We start from the raw sequence: 5050 nt of genomic DNA, 5'->3' as shown, positions 1-5050 counted from the left end.
TTTTTGACGAGAGAAGATGTCGAAAAGTCGACTTCATGAAACAACACACATGAGGTCATCATTAAAAGAAAAACAAAGATATCTTCGCACGATATCGAATTCGTTGACTTTAATTTATAAGTATACTATTTTTATCAAATTTTCTTGGAAACTTCGTTCTTGTACTCTGTACTTGTATTATTCATCGTTTTGTCACAAAATTAACAAAATTCAGGCTATTCGAAATTACTTTATTTGAATTTGAAAATTTTGTCTTCCACATTTCTTCTTGAAATTTTTTATAATAACTTTCAGTAATAGCTTCACTACCGAATATTATTAGTTGACGTAAACTACATATTTTATTTGTACAAAAATAAGACAAAGATACTAACATTGTTTTGTAACGACTAAGAGAAACAATAAGTTAAAGCTGCAACAATATCTCTTATTGTCTGTCATAGTTTTAATTAATAAATTCTAAAATATTCAACTCATTTCCCCCTTTCAATAATTTTTTATTAATTTGTTTAGCGTTTCTAATTTTTGAATGACCTTCAATCTGTCCTGGATAATTTATACTATGCTATACACATTGCTAGTACAGGCCCATTAATAAAAGGAATTCACAACATTTCCGAGGGTGCTTTCATACGATAAAAATAATAATGTTATTGGTCATTTCTCAGTGAATTTAAAAATTGGCTAAAGACAACCTACTTCGCTGGCTTTACATTTCTACTTATTCTAAAATGGTGTTTGGTGACTGGTTCGCAAACCCAAGCGCACATTATACTAGAGAAATCTTGAACATTATGGGAGATTTCAAACATTGTTTTGGTTACTGGTCGAAATGCCCTAATTTAGAGTCAAAACCCAGCTTCACCACTCATACATAATGGTAACCGAACATTCCAGAATGTTCTCGATTCTTGTGGTCCGGTTCACTTTAGAACATTCTACTTTAGGACAATCATAGATATTCGAGAACATTCTAGTTGAGAACCACCCTAGGAATACTAAAGAACATTCTATCGGGTACATTCTCACTTATTATAAACTGGTGTTTGGTATCTGGTGGTTGAACCATAAACCCAACACTTATACATCAAACTGGACAAATCTTAAATTATAAAAGATTCCAAAAAGCTGTTTGCTCGAAATGTATATAAAAAGCCACAATACATTCTCATGATTCGTACGTAATGGTTCGTGAGTATTCTTGAACGTTCTCCATCCTTCCGGTCCACTTTAGAATATTTTACTTGAAGGCAATCTTAGGCATTGTAGCTGTAGAATATTCAGGAATATTATAGTACATTCTCACTTATTGTAAACTGGTATATGGTGACTGGTCGACGACCCAAAAATACTCACGCCGCTCAAGTTGGAAAAAATTAGAACATAAATGATTTCATTTTTTAAAACACATTGATCGAAATATGAAAATGCTCTAAGTCGACCACATTTAACTACCTTATCTCCCATACCACCACAGCTACCGACATGCAACCTTTGTGGTACTTTGAGAGACTTAAGGGTATGTTGTGGCTGGAAAGTGAAGTACATGGACGCACACGTCTATTAAAACGTATATTGATATTCTTATGAAAAATATTCAATGTAACATATTTACGGCATAAAATGAAACATACGTCGATATACTTCCCGAGATAAAAATGTTCAGTCTCTCAGAGTCTCTGAAAGCGAGACTCGAGTCTCCGTCTCCCATCGAGTCTCTCTGGTGTCGCTGAGAGAGACTGTCGAGAGACTGTCAAAAAAACTGTTTGGCGTCTCTGAACGAGAGACTCGAGTCGCTCATAGAGAGATCCTCATTTCGTATCCAATCTCTGAACGAGAGACTCGAATCTCTCAATAAGTGATGTCTCGATAGACATGGTTAAAAGTCCAACATATTTCAGAGATCCCAGTCTTTCTACGAGAGACTCGAGCCTCTCAATTTTTCAGTTTTATTCATTCAGTCTCTCTGTGAGAGACTCGAATCTCTGTATTAACAATTTTATCGTTCCAGTCTCTCATACAGACTGTGTGAGATCCATAAAAACACCTAGGCAATAACTGAAAAATTATGAGAGACGCTCTCAGAGACGCTGAAAGACTCTGAAAGATTCTAAGAGACTGGAGAGAGACTGAAAATTTTTGCCTAGGGTCATAAGTAGCATCGATAGATATGTATGTTGTTTATCTAACAGTTAAAAAACTATTGTTTTAGAAAACCCCTTAAGTTCTTATTAGAATGCCGTTTACATGTGGTTCGTTGTCAAACCATCTGGTGTTTCCAGTCGCGGTAGTGGTGGGGGTGTAATTATTCAAATCCTTTATCAAATTAATTGATTAATTAACTGTCGCCGGCGTCCAGATGACTATTGTAGTGATACTTCCGCGCAAGGTGTGCTATTGTATTTTAAGTGTGTATTTAAGAGCCGAGCACGTATGACTTTTACACGGATACCCTTTCCAACTTTATCAGAACACTTCCGCTGAAGATGTGTGTGTGAAGGGCGCGGGTTACATAATTTATGCATCTCTGACCAAAGGATTACGATGATTAATGAAACGTAATGTCTAAATGTCTAATAAAATCCAAATGAAAGTTACGGAAGCAATATTGTAGTAAACTTTAGTGTTACGACAGCAAACCAACTGTAAAACAGTCATGTTCTGAACGCCGCATACGCCAGCCACTCTCTAAACGAATTTTATTTTAATTTTCTAATTTGTTAAACGGATCGAAAAATTAGGACAATTACTATGCCAGCAGAAACGGTGCTTCGCCTTTATAAATGAGTGTACATGTGCACTAAGGCATTGATATAATTAATAAACGACCGACGTTAGATAATCCTACTCATACCAAATGCTAGACACTTTGCAAATGAGGCATTAATTTACCCCTCCTGGTTCTTATTCGATAAAATTCTGTAACGTCTTTCTCCTATTAGAAATGCAATGCCTTAGAGCCTGGAGCAAATTTTATAGTTCAGAGTAATAGATAATTCTTTTTCTGGACCTACTGGTGAGATGATTGCTTTTTGTGATCTCATTAATAATAGAGAGAAACTATTCAATAATTTTTCAGATTTCAGAAAAAGCAAATGTAAAAACAAATCGCATCATAATCATATGAAGAATGTTGCGGTGGGGGTTTAGTCTAAAGTAAATATAAACTTAAACATATATTCTAGTTAGAAAAATTAGTGAAAGACGTGACTGATTTTAGGTATCTAGGAAGTCAGTTCAGTCAGGACGGAAGGAGTAGTAGGGATATAAAGCTTTTATGCTCTCGAACGGTTAATTTAGAAATTCGAAAAAGATTGTTAAAGGTGTATGTTTGGAGCGCGGCGCTGTAAGGGCGCGAAACATGAACGGTGGGTGCGGCGGAAAAGAAAAGAGTAGAAGCGTTTGAAATGTGGTGTTACCGGTGAATGATCAGGATACCGTTGGTGGAGAAGGTTAGAAATAAAGAGGTATTAGGAAGAATAGGAGAAGAAAGGACTCTATGGAAGTCAATAATAAATAGGCGAGCTACATTGGTAGGACACTTTCTCAGGTATGAAAGTCTAGTCAGAGACATATTAGAAGTAGAAACAGGAGTTAACAGAAGTAGGGGTAGACCTAAATTAGATTACTGTCCACAAATAGTTAAGGATGTAGGATGTTCTAGTTTTAGGGAATTGCGGATAGGAAAAAGTGGAGGTGCGTGTCCAACCAGTCTTAGGACTAATGACCGTATGATGATGAGGATAGATAACGTTAAATAAAAAATCACAACTACGAACCTAAAATTGCTGTGCATGTACGAGGTGTGGCAGAAAACCTCAGATCCTTTGCCTTCCAGTTTCTTGATACCATTTCCTGGAAAATATTACTTAGAACAGTTACGGTTTGTACTTAATAAGAACAAAATGTGTTATTTTAATTAGCTTTGTAGAGAAGCGGTTCTTAATATGTGTTGGGGCGGTTTTTAATAAGAATACGCAAGATTCTGTGAAAAGCAACCGTTTTGTATTTAACCCTAAAAACGCCATATTTTTCATGACCAAACCAATAATAAATGTCGGAACCCTAACGGTGTTTTTGTGAATGAAACAGATAGACGCATAAGACTATTGTCAGTTTACTATTTTGTTGTCAAAATGGGGTTTCACCAAAAAAGATGGATCAATATGGATTCAGTAGCAAAACAAATATGGAAATCGCTTCTTTAAAGAGCGACTTTCGACATTCTTCTGCAAGCATTTTGTTAAACATTAAGGGATAAACAACTTAATAGTAGGTAGATGGCGACTCTCTGTTTTCAATTGTATATGTTCTTATTCTTATGGTTTTTTTCATATTTGCCGAAACTGTTATAAGTTTGAAATCACGTTTTATGTTTTGCAATTTCCACAAATTTATTACCATTGGTACTTGGACGTGTATATTTTATTGTTATAGAGTCGACTTGATATACAATTAAAACTTTGTGCAACGAAAGACGCTCTCAATAAAATAAGCATAAGTTATATCTAGCAGTAGTATTGTTTCTTTGAAAGTTATATATGTGTAGATGTAGATAATATTTCCTATGAATTTCTTTTTCTGTTTGTAACAAATCTTTGTAGGTAAAAGCCAGTGCTAATTCCTGAAACGATATTTCAAAATAGATAAGTAGTTCCACTTTAGATCAAGGGTTTCAAGCTATTTTACTTCAAAGGTTCGCTTTACATTTTTAGTGCGTGTCTATGATATCGGTGACACTCCCACCGCTTTGGTTGAAACAGAGAGCGCTTATACATTTCCTATAGATATTTACATCACATTTAATTGCTTTTGAAATTATTTTGAAGTGTCGAATACTTGAATATTATATTCAGTCATATTTATGAAGAAAAAAAACTTACAGTACAAAGAACACATTACAATACAAGCTCTTTGAAGAATAATAGCAATTTTTAAAGTTGGAAAACAACTATACATTTTTTGTTCAATTCTTATAAAATAAACAAAACTATTAAGTAATAAAATAAAATAAAATAATTCGAAGTGGTCTGTATTCTGTCGAAACTGC

The 5050-nt window shown here is 34.6% G+C and overlaps 1 protein-coding gene across 2 annotated transcripts in view; it reads left to right on the top strand.

The window, feature by feature from the left end:
- The window catches only part of LOC108734872 (homeotic protein Sex combs reduced), a 98164-nt gene that overhangs the window by 68177 nt on the left and 24937 nt on the right, over window positions 1-5050 (top strand). The window lies entirely within an intron of this gene.

The sequence above is a fragment of the Agrilus planipennis genome, unplaced genomic scaffold, assembly GCF_000699045.2.
Source record: "Agrilus planipennis isolate EAB-ADULT unplaced genomic scaffold, Apla_2.0 scaffold50, whole genome shotgun sequence".
NCBI classification, from domain to species: Eukaryota; Metazoa; Arthropoda; class Insecta; order Coleoptera; family Buprestidae; genus Agrilus; species Agrilus planipennis.
This window is presented reverse-complemented; position numbering and strand designations above follow the sequence as displayed.